This window comes from Globicephala melas, chromosome 10 (assembly GCF_963455315.2).
Source record: "Globicephala melas chromosome 10, mGloMel1.2, whole genome shotgun sequence".
NCBI classification, from domain to species: Eukaryota; Metazoa; Chordata; class Mammalia; order Artiodactyla; family Delphinidae; genus Globicephala; species Globicephala melas.
The window spans coordinates 80,960,002-80,972,837 of record NC_083323.1 but is presented as its reverse complement, the minus strand read 5'-3'; the positions used below and the strand labels follow the sequence as shown (position 1 = coordinate 80,972,837).

At 36.2% G+C, this 12,836-nt stretch overlaps 1 protein-coding gene across 3 annotated transcripts in view; it reads right to left on the bottom strand.

Annotated features, from left to right (window-relative positions):
* Positions 1-12,836, bottom strand: part of ITPR2 (inositol 1,4,5-trisphosphate receptor type 2) — a 527,210-nt gene that overhangs the window by 363,578 nt on the left and 150,796 nt on the right. The gene's annotated exons all lie outside the window — the stretch shown is intronic.

The following is a 12,836-nucleotide window of genomic DNA, read 5'->3' as shown; positions in this document are numbered from 1 at the left end:
CAAAAACAGATGTGTTGAGAGCATTTCACCTATCCACAGATGCTCTTCCATGACTGATTACCAAAGAAGAGTATTTCTGCTTTAAGGGAGAACAGCTAAACTAAATTTCTTTTTTTTAATTATTTATTTATTTATTTTTCTTATTAGTCATCCATTTTATACACATCAGTTTATACATATCAACCCCCACTGCCCAATTCATCAAACCACCACCCCCACTCCCCCGCCGCTTTCCCCACTTGGTGTCCATACGTCTGTTCTCTACATCTGTGTCTCTATTTCTGCCCTGCAAACTGGTTCATCTGTACCATTTTTCTAGGTTCCACATATATGCGTTAATATACGGTTTGTTTTTCTCTTTCTGACTTACTTCACGCTATATGACAGCCTCTAGATCCATCCACGTCTCTACAAATGACCTAATTCCGTTCCTTTTTATGGCTTTTATTCCATTGTATATATGTACCACTTCTTCTTTATCCAATCGTCTGTCGATGGGCATTTACGTTGCTTCCATGACCTGGCTATTGTAAATAGGGCTACAATGAACATTTTGGGGTGTATGTGTCTTTATGAATTATGGTTTTTTCTGTGTATATGCCCAGTAGTGGGATGGCTGGGTCATACGCTAATTCTATTTTTAGTTCTTTAAGGAACCTGAATATGGTTCTCCATAGTGGCTGTATCAATTTATATTCCCACCAACAGTGCAAGAGGGTTCCCTTTTCTCCACACCCTCTCCAGCATTTGTTGTTTGTAGATTTTCTGATGATGCCCATTTTAACTGGTGTGAGGTGATACCTCATTGTAGTTTTGATTTGCATTTCTCTAATAATTAGTGATGTTGAGCAGCTTTTCATGTGCTTCTTGGCCATCTGTATGTCTTCTTTGGAGAAATGTCTATTTAGGTCTTCTGCCCATTTTTTGATAGAGTTGCTAGTCATCTTAATATTGAGCTCCATGAGCTGTTTATATATTTTGGAGATTAATCCCTTGTCCAATGATTCATTTGCAAATATTTTCTCCCATTCTAAGGGTTGTGTTTTCGTCTTATTTATGGTTTTCTTTACTGTGAAAAAACTTTGAAGTTTCATTAGGTCCATTTGTTTATTTTTGTTTTTATTTCCATTACTATAGGAGGTGGATCAAAAAAGGTCTTGCTGTGATTTATCTCAAAGAGTGTTCTATGTTTTCCTCTAAGACTTTTATAGTGCCCAGTCTTACATTTAGGTCTCTAATCCATTTTGAGTTCATTTTTGTGTATGGTGTTAGGGAGTGTTCTAATTTCATTCTTTTACATGTACCTGTCCAGTTTTTCCAACACCACTTATTGAAGAGGCTGTCTTTTCTCCATTGTAAATGCTTGTCTCCTTTGTCATAGATTAGTTGACCATAGGTGTGTGGGTTTATCTCTGGGCATTCTATCTTGTTGCATCGATCTATGTTTCTGTTTTTGTGCCAGTACCATATTGTATTGATTACTATAGCTTTGTAGTATAGTCTGAAGTCAGGGAGACGGATTCCTCCAGCTCCGTTTTTTTCCCTCAAGACTGCTTTGGCTATTAGCAGTCTTTTGTGTCTCCATACAAATTTTATGATGATTTGTTCAAGTTCCGTAAAAAATGCAATTGGTAATTTGATAGGGATTGCATTGAATCTGTAAATTGCTTTGGGTAGTATAGTCATTTTCAAAATAATGATTCTTCCAATCCAAGAACATGGTATATCTCTCCAACTGTTGGTATCATCCTTAATTTCTTTCAGTAGTGTCTTATACTTTTCCACATACAGCTCTTTTGTCTCCCTGGGTAGGTTTACTCCTAGGTATTTTATTCTTTTTGTTACAGTGGTAAATGGGAGTGTTTCCTATATTTCTATTTCAGATTTTTCATCATTAATGTATAGGAATGCAAGAGATTTCTGTGCATTAATTTTGTACCCTGCAACTTGACCAAATTCATTGATGAGCTCTAGTAGTTCTCTGGTGGCATCTTTAGGATTCTCTATGTATAGTATCATGTCAACTGTAAAGTGACAGTATTACTCCTTTTCCAATTTGTATTCCTTTTGTTTCTTTCTCTTCTCTGATTGCCGTGGCTAGAACTTCCAAAACTATGTTGAATAACAGTGGTGAGAGTGGACATCCTTGTCTTGTTCCTGATCTTAGAGGAAATGCTTACAATTTTTCACCATGGAGAATGATGCTTGCTGTGGGTTTGTCATATATGGCCTTTATTATGTTGAGGTAGGTTCCCTCTATGCCCACTCTCTGGAGAGATTTTATCATAAATGGGTGTTGAATTTCGTCAAAAGCTTTTTCTGCATCTATTGAGGTGATGATCATATGGTTTTTATTCTTCAATTTGTTAATATAGTGTATCACATTGATTAATTTGTGTATATTGAAGAATCCTTGCATCCCTGGGATAAATCCCACTTGATCATGGTGCATGATCCTTTTAATGTGTTGTTGGATTCTGTTTGCTAGTATTTAGTTGAGGATTTTTTCATCTATATGCATCAGTGATATTGGTCTGTAATTTTCTTTTTTTGTAGTATCTTTTTCTGGTTTTGGTATGAGGGTGATGATGGCCTCATAGAATGATTTTGGGAGTGTTCCTTCCTCTGCAATTTTTTGGAAGAGTTTGAGAAGGATGGGTGTTAGCTCTTCTCTAAATGTTTGATAGACTTCACCTGTGAAGCCATCTGGTGATTTAATCACAGTTTCAATTTCATTACTTCTGATTGGTCTGTTCATATTTTCTATTTCTTCCTCATTCAGTCTTGAAAGGTTATACCTTTCTAAGAATTTGTCCATTTCTTCCAGGTTGTCCATTTTATTGGCATAGAGTTGCTTGTAATAGTCTCTTAAGATGCTCTGTATTTCTGCAGTGTCTGTTGTAACTTCTCCTTTTGCATTTGTAATTTTATTGATTTGAGTCCCCTCCCTCTTTTTCTTGATGAGTCTGGCTAATGGTTTATCAATTTGTTTACCTTCTCAAAGAACTAGCTTTTAGTTTTATTGATCTTTGTTATTGTTTTCTTTGTTTCTATTTCATTTATTTCTTCTCTGATCTTTATGATTTATTTCCTTCTGCTAATATTGGGTTTTGTTTGTTCTTCTTTCTCTAGTTCCTTTAGGTGTAATGATAGATTGTTTATTTGATATTTTTCTTGTTTCTTGAGGTAGGGTTGTATAGCTATAAACTTCCCTCTTACAACTGCTTTTGCTGCATCCCATAGGTTTTGGATCTTCATGCTTTCATTGTCATTTGTCTCTAGGTATTTTTTGATTTCCTCTCTGACTTCTTCGGCGATCTCTTGGTTATTCAGTAATGTATTTTTTAGCCTCCATGTGTTTGTGTTTTTTACAGATTTTTTTCCCTGTAATTGATTTCTAATCTCATAGCGTTGTGTTCAGAAAAGATGTTTGATATGATTTGAATTTTCTTAAATTTACTTGATTTCTGACCCAAGATGTGATCTATCCTGGAGAATGTTCTGTGTGCACTTGAGAAGAAAGTGTAATCTCCTGTTTTTGGAAAGAATGTCCTATAAATATCAATTAAATCTATCCGGTCTTTTTGTCATTTAAAGCTTCTGTTTTCTTATTTATTTTCATTTTGCATGATCTGTCCATTGGTGTAAGTGAGAAGTTAAAGTCCCCCACTATTATTGTGTTACTGTCGATTTCCTCTTTTATAGCTGTTAGCAGTTGCTTTATGTATGGAGGTGCTCCCATGTTGGGTGCCTATATATTTATAAGAGTTATATCTTCTTGCATTGATCCCTTGATAATTACATAGTATCCTTCCTTGTCTCTTGTAACAGTCTTTATTTTAAAGTCTATTTTATCTGATATGAGTAATGCTACTCCTGCTTTCTTTTGATCTCCTTTTGCACGGAATGTCTTTTTCCATCCCCTCACTTTCAGTCGGTATGTGTCCCTAGGTCTGAAGTGGGTCTCTTGTAGACAGCATATATATATGGGTCTTGTTTTTGTATCCATTCAGCATGCCTGTGTCTTTTGGTAGGAGCATTTAATCCATTCACATTTAAGGTAATTATCCATATGTATGTTCCTATTACCATTTTCTTAATTGTTTTGGGTTTGTTTTTGTAGGTTCTTTTCTTCTCTTGTGTTTCCCACTTAGAGAAGTTCCTTTAGCATTTTCTGTAGAGCTGGTTTGGTGGTGCTGAATTCTCTTAGCTTTTGCTTGTCTGTAAAGCTTTTGATTTCTCCAATGAATCTGAATGAGATCCTTGCCCAGTAGAGTAATCTTGGTAATAGGTTTTTCCCTTTCATCACTTTAAGTATATTATGCCACTCCCTTCTGGCTTGTAGAGTTTCTGCTGAGAAATCAGCTGTTAACCTTATGAGAGTTCCCTTGTATGTTATTTGTCATTTTTCCCTTGCTGCTTTCAATAATTTTTCTTTGTCTCTAACTTTTGCCAATTTGATTACTATGTGTCTCGGTGTGTTTCTCCTTGGGTTTATCCTGTATGGGAGTCTCTGTGCTTCCTGGAATTGGGTGGCTACTTTCTTTCCCATGTTAGGGAAGTTTTCGACTACAATCTCTTCAAATATTTTCTCTGGTCCTTTCTCTCTCTCTTCTCCTTCTGGGACCCCTATAATGCGAATGTTGTTGCATTTAATGTTGTCCTAGAGGTCTCTTAGGCTGTCTTCATTTCTTTTCATTCTTTATTCTGTTCCGCAGCAGTGAATTCCACCATTCTGTCGTCCAGGTCACTTATCCGTTCTTCTGCCTCAGTTATTCTGCTACTGATTCCTTCTAGTGTAGTTTTCATTCCAGTTACTGTATTGTTCATCTCTGTTTGTTCTTTAATTCTTCTAAATCTTTGTTAAACATTTCTTGCATCTTCTGGATCTCTGCCTCCATTCTTTTTCTGAGGTACTGGATCATCGTCACTATCGTTGCTCTGAATTCTTTTTCTGGAAGGTTGCTATCTCCACTTCATTTAGTTGTTTTTCTGGGGTTTTATCTTGTTCCTTCATCTGGTACATAGCCCTCTGCCTTTTCATCTTGTCTCTCTTTCTGTGAATGTGGTTTTTGTTCCACAGGCTGCAGGATTGTAGTTCTTCCTTTTTATGTATTTTCCTTTGTGCTTTGTCTAGTTTCACATGCTCACAGGGGGCCTTGTGCAGAGACCTTGCATGCAGTGCTTCAGATTGTGAAAAGACAGCACCGGCACTTTAATATGGCGGTGGTGGGATGCCTGCAGAGACTCTGCATGGGACACGGCTCGAGATCTAAACTAAATTCTTAATTTAGATTCTTTTCTTTTTCACTATTAACTTAGACTACATTTCTTTTTTTTTTTTTTTAGCATCTTTATTGGAGCATAATTGCTTTACAATGGTGTGTTAGTTTCTGCTGTGTAACAAAATGAATCAGCTATACATATACATATATCCCCATATCTCCTTCCTGTTGCATCCCCTCCCACCCTCCCTATCCCACCCCTCTAGGTGGTCACAAAGCACCGAGTTCATCTCCCTGTGCTATTTGGCTGCTTCCCACTAGCTATCTATTTCACATTTGGTACTGTATATACGTCCATGCCACTCTCTCACTTCACCCCAGCTTACCCTTCCCCCTCCTCATGTCCTCAAGTCCATTTTCTTTTTTGTTTGTTTGTTTCTGCTTTATAACAAAGTGAATCAGTTATACATATACATATGTTCCCATATCTCTTCCCTCTTGCGTCTCCCTACCTCCCACCCTCCCTATTCCACCCCTCCAGGCAGTCACAAAGCACCGAGCCAATATCCCCATGCTATGCGGCTGCTTCCCACTAGCTATCTACCTTACGTTTGGTAGTGTATATATGTCCATGCCTCTCTCTCATTTTGTCACAGCTTACCCTTCCCCCTCCCCATATCCTCAAGTCCATTCTCTAGTAGGTCTGTTTCTTTATTCCTGTCTTACCCCTACGTTCTTCATGACATTTTTTTTCTTAAATTCCATAAATATGTGTTAGCATATGGTATTTGTCTTTCTCTTTCTGACTTACTTCACTCTGTATGACAGACTCTAGGTCTATCCACCTCATTACAAATAGCTGAATTTCGTTTCTTTTTATGGCTGAGTAATATTCCATTGTATATATGTGCCACATCTTCTTTATCCATTCATCCGATGATGGACACTTAGGTTGCTTCCATCTCCGGGCTATTGTAAACAGGGCTGCAATGAACATTTTGGTACATGACTCTTTTTGAATTATCGTTTTCTCAGGGTATATGCCCAGTAGTGGGATTGCTGGGTCATATGGTAGTTCTATTTGTAGGGTTTTAAGGACACCCCATACTGTTCTCCATAGTAGCTGAACCAATTCACATTCCCACCAGCAGTGCAAGAGTGTTCCCTTTTCTCCACACCCTCTCCAGCATTTATTGTTTCCAGACTTTTTGATGATGGCCATTCTGACTGGTGTGAGATGATATCTCATTGTAGTTTTGATTTGCATTTCTCTAATGATTAATGATGTTGAGCATTCTTTCATGTGTTTGTTGGCAGTCTGTATATCTTCTTTGGAGAAATGTCTATTTAGGTCTTCTGCCCATTTTTGGATTGGGTTGTTTGTTTTTTTGTTAATGAGCTGCTTGTAAATTTTGGAGATTAATCCTTTGTCAGTTGCTTCATTTCCAAATATTTTCTCCCATTCTGAGGGTTGGCTTTTGGTCTTGTTTATGGCTTCTTTTGCTGTGCAAAAGCTTTGAAGTTTCATTAGGTCCCATTTGTTTATTTTTGTTTTTATTTCCATTTCTCTAGGAGGAGGGTCAAAAAGGATCTTGCTGTGATTTATGTCATAGAGTATTCTGCATATGTTTTCCTCTAGGAGTTTGATAGTTTCTGGCCTTACATTTAGGTCTTTAATCCATTTTGAGTTTATTTTTGTGTATGGTGTTAGAGAGTGATCTCATCTCATACTTTTACATGTACCTGTCCAGTTTTCCCAGCACCACTTATTCTCAAGTCCATTTTCTACTTCTGCGTCTTTACTCCTGTCCTGTCCTTATGTTCTTCAGAACTATTTTTTTTTTTTAGATTTCATTTATATGTGTTAGCATATGTTATTTGTTTTTGTCTTTCTGACTTACTTCACTCTGTATGACAGACTCTAGGTCCATCCACCTTGCTACAAATAACTCAATTTCATTTCTTTTTAGGCCTGAGTAATAGTCCATTGTATTTATGTGCCACATCTTCTTTATCCATTCATCTGTCAATGGACACATAGGTTGCTTCCATGTCCTGGTTATTGTTAATTGAGCTGCAATGAACATTGTGGTACATGACTCTTTTTGAATTATGGTTTTTTCAGGGTATATGCCCAGTAGTGGGATTGCTGGGTCGTATGGTAGTTCTATTTTTATCAGTCTACATCTCTTAATGTTCACTACATTTCAATTTCTCCCTGTACAAAAGAGGAAAAACTTAACTGAACTTCATAGAAAGACAAGAGTAAGCAATCAGATGCTCTAAATTGTTCTGAAAGTATTACCTGATCTATAAAAATCATAATATTCTAAAATCATACACTAATGTTCACCTTTAAATTCTACATTTCAGTTATTATTTTAACAATTACTTGAACTTCAGTGGTTCCCCCCTTAGCCTTCTTCTTCCTCCTTCCTGTGATTTTTCATTTTCTATATGAATTTTTTTATGATCCCAGGTAGTAGACCACCAGGGAGCTGCACCGTATGTGAATTTTTGGATACAACAAAAGCTATCCAACAAATATTTAAATATGTTTTATCCAAGAAGATGTGGTATATATATACACAATAGAATATTTCTCAGCCATAAAAAAGAATGAAATAATGCCATTTGCAGCCACATGGATGGACCTGGAGATTATCATATTAAGTGAAGTAAGTCAGACAGAGAAAGACAAATACCATATGATATCACTTACATGTGGAATCTAAAATATGACACAAATGAACTTATTTACAACTTATTTATTGAAACAGACTCAGAGACATAGAAAACAGACTTACGGTTACCAAATGCGAAAGGGGGTGGAGGATGGATAAATTAGGAGTTTGGGATTAGCAGACACAAACTACTATATATAAAATAGATAAACAACAAGGTCTTATTGCATAGCGCAGGGAACGATATTCAGTATCCTGTAATAAACTGGAATGGAAAAGAATGTGAAGAAGAATATGTATATTTATGTATAACTGAATCACTTTGCTGTACACTAGAAACTAACACAACATTGTAAATCTACTATACTTCAATAAATAAATAAGCTTTATCCACATACGTTAGCATAATTATTCACCATTATCATCATGATCAATCATGATAACATCAATAAGAAAACTACAATTTAAGAGATTCAGCGACTCTAGCAAAGTGTGGAATGTATTCAGTTAGGAAGCATCTCGATCTTATCTCCAGATTTACCTCCTGCAATGGAATGGAGTTAAGTGGACACATCCATAATCCAGAATTTAGCCACCACATCCAAATTTCAGCACACTTCCAAGGATCATAAACTCCACCCCCAAATTCCAGAGATATTATGTTTTCTTGTGTGCCTATTTAAAATCTTAACCCAATCTATTTCTTTTTGACAACATGTCTAACGAATAGGATTCACTCACACAACTTCTGTGGGCAACCACAGAAATGTAAAACATGATTCCTACGCATCAAAATGTGGTGTGAATTTCTTTTGAAATTGTGACTCAATGTCTTCTATATCATTCTGTTATTCTTAAAAGAAATAATAAAACATTTATTTTGAGCTCAGATTTCTTGAACAAACTGAAATTAAGTTGAACCTTAGTGGCTCAATCTACAAGTCCAGTCCGAGCATAAATATATCTGCATTTTCTTTTTAAAAGTACTAGTGTTCTTTTTCTCTTGCTGTTTTGACGATATTGTATTCAGACGTTTAGACATCTAAGAAAGGGCAACTTTGGGAGCAACTACAAATGACTCTGCTTCAAACTCCTCCAAATGGCCTAAAAATTGATATAGTTAATGGAGTGATGATGAAGAAAATTAAGTCTTGACTGAGGATCGCTGTACATTAACTTATTTGCAGAGCCCACCTCCCTTGATGTTGAGGCAATGATAGCCAAGAAAACTAGTCTTCTCTTTTGACCTCCGAAACTGTTGAAACCTTATTCTTTTGTCTTTTCACCTCAAGCATCCCACCTGTGGCAGACAAAAGTGGGTTTTTTCAGTTTAGATAAAATTACAATTCTATACTGGGAGATGGTTAGGTCCTACTAACTCATTCAATCTTATTAATCTGCTTTTACTAAAAAAATTTTTTGTGACTTTTTTATCATAGGCAGCAATGAGAGATGAAATATATTTTTTTAAAAGACATACCTAAAACCATAATAAAAAGCTTTGTGGATCAGGAATAAAATAAGAAAGACAGCGATGAGCAAGGATAATATTCAGTACTGGCAAGAAAATGGGTACTGAAAGCATGTGATAAGGAGTTAAACTAAAGACAAGAAAGCAGAGACTAAAGCAGGGCTTCTCCATCTCTTAAAGGAACCTTAAAAATGTGGTGATCCCTGTTTGGGCCCTAGCTGTACAGTGAGTAGTAGGAGGAAAGAGAGGAAGCACAGACAGGACTGGACATACCCACCTGTGATCTCAATGGCTAAAGCCTTAAATTACCATAAGACATGAACTCTCAGCCCTCAATATCAGATCTGGCTCCAGACTTGTTGAGGCAAGCCAGGTAGAGGCAACCATAAAACTAATAAAAAAGATGAGTGAATGTAGAGAGAGGATAAGCAAAAATCGCCCATCCAAGAAGAGCCTGCATATTTAAATTCCAAAGCACATGAGAAAAACTGACATTAAGAAAGCCAACCATCATACTAAAAAATCAGGAGACCAATTCGTTACCAACAAAATTCAAGTAACAGAACAATTTCAAAATAGCTTTTAAATAAGTGTTTCCAACCCTCAAAGAGATAAAGAAAATAACTATATACCAAAAAAGACAACATATATAAAAGAGGGCAGATACAAATGAAGAAAAGGTGGCTATGCAAAAGAATCAATAGAAATCTGAGAAATAAAATTATAATCATTTAAATAAAAATATAATTCATGAAGGTAAACTATTATACACACATTCTAAGAAAAAGTAGTGACTTACAATATAGACAGTATTGAAAAATTCAATCCAGAGAGCAACAGATTCTAAAAGGCAAATTATAAAAGGAAATTTAAAAGATAAAGAAGATGAATTAAGTGGATCCAACATACACCTAATAGGAGTTCCAGAAGAGAGATAAGAGGAAAAGACAAAGAAGTAATATCTGAAAGAAAATGGCTGAAAATTTTCCAGAATTGAAGGAAGACTTAAGTATTCTGATCAAAAGCATACCCTAAATGTCAAGTGGGAAAAACAAAAATAAAAGTTACTTGTAAACACATTGTAAGTGAAATTTTATGACATCAAAGACAAAGGAAAAAAAAAACAGAAAATTATCAGAAAGTAAAGAAAAATGCCAATAAAGAATAACAATTCTTAATGGCAACAAGAGATAATAGAAAATAATTAAATTACAACTTTAAAATACTAAAAAAAAAGAATTGTCAAGCTAGCATTCCATACATAAAGTATCACTTAAGATAGGAGGAAAAATAAAGACATTCTCACATACATGAAGATTAATAAGATTTATAACCTCATTGAATAGACTAAAGAACAAATTTCAGCAAGAAGAAAAGTGAACCCAGGCAGGAGTGAGATGCAAGAAATAAAAGCAAACAGAACAACAGGTAAAGTACATTAAGAAATATAATTAATAACTAAAAGAAATTTTTAGGAACTGGATTTTCAGTAATAAAAAGTGATACATCATAATTTACGTGACACAAGTAATTTAAAGAATAAACACAGAACTATGGTTTTAGACAACTATTCCAAAAAATGATGGGAGGTAGAATGTCAGTGTATAATTAAAGCATTCTGAGGCATTTTTCTCCCATGAGAGAAAGAAATATTTAATATCTTCAAGTTTTGTAAGAAAGAATATATAGTTGAAATGTATGACAAGAACATAAGGGCACTTGCGAAAGAATAGAAATATGATCTATAGCTTTTAAACCAGTAGAAGAAAAGGAAAAATAGGGAGAAAATAAAAACTTCATCAATCTAACAGAAAGCAAGAAAGAAGTGGAGGAAAAGGCAAAAAAAGCTACACTAAAGAAAGAAAATAACAAAATAAGATACCCATAGGGATTAAGTCCAAACACATTATTTATCAAATGCAAAGTAATTAAACTTTAGCAAATTCAAATAGACTATCAGATTAGATTTTAAAAATCCAGCTCTCAGCCGCTCACAAGAGACATTAACAAAACAAAATGACCGGGAAATCTGAAACAAATGGATATTGAAAATAAGACATCTAGTCAAACACTAAACAAAAGTTAGCTGTTGTCAAGATAGTAGTATCAGGCAAATAAAAATTCAAGGGGAGATGATACTGCTATAGGAAAATATTAACTTTGAATCAGGACATCTGATCTGGTGATCACATGTTGGATGACCCCTGCTCTAGATCCTGAAATCCTATCACAAGGAATTCGAACCAGTGCTCAAGCCCCCAAATTGCAGAAAGACTTGGCTGGGGTCTGGGCTGTTCACCACTGCATTGGCACTGTGCGTACACACGCTGCAGCGCCCAGTGCCTGGCATGGACCAGGAGTTCAGTAACACTGAAAACAAATGGACACTGAACTGTAAAGGCAGCAGAGGAACCCCACCTCTTTTTCTGTACCCTCAGAGGTAAAACGTGGTGCAGGACTCACCTCCTCCAGCTCTGAACGGATTTACCCCCCTCCATCCTCTCTCCTCTCCCACCCCAATGTGTTCCCAATACTGTCTATTTTGTTGGTGCAGCTATGCAGAGGAAAATTCCACGAAAAAAATATCTGAGGTTGAGGATCTTGGAGCAGAACACAGGAGCTGTGCCTCTGGAGCCCACTCCTGGGGTGAATGAAAGGGGAGGGGAGGTAGGGGAAGAAGGATTGGAACAATACAGGCATTTTCAGACAGATCTCCTATATTCTAACATGTTCCTTTTGACCTTGTAACATTCTTCATGGTTTTGAGTAAAAGAATCTCTAATAATAACTTCATTCTCTGGGGAGGGGAGGGAGTCAGAGTTGTGTGGAATTTTCAGAAAGAATTTTATATCAAATTCTAAAACTGAGAAAATAATATAAACACATTCAACTAAGCCTATAAGCTCCCCTGTACTGACAGGCAGCTTTGAATGAGTTCTGATGGCAGGTGGCTTTTTGCAAATTACTAAATGAAGATCAATCATTGCAACTTCCTATTTCTCAGGTAAGACCTTCTTTTTGCTACGATGTTTTTCACTCTAAAATAGCGGGGGAATAAAAATGCACGATCCCTGGTCAGTCCTGGTCCACCACCTTCCTGAGAATCATCTCGAGAGGTTAAGATTCTCTCCGGCAGTAACTGAAGAAGAGTTACAGTCGGCAATGGCGGAGTGCTCATAATCAATCTTTATTTGTCCTTTTCTTCAAGGAACACCTTAATACTTAGCAAGGGAGACTTTTTAGCGAGGCTGAGGAAATTTCTGCGCGTATGTGACAATGACAGAGACAAAGAAACAGATTCATCAAAAGCAGAGTTAATAGCTAAATAACAGACATAAAAAAAGTGGTATCTACACATGGGAATCCATTGCCTGTCACAATTTAGTTCTGATATTTAATTATCTGTCGTCCAGAACAGGGGAGCAGTTGCTTCAGCTTGTGGTCTTTATTCATTTC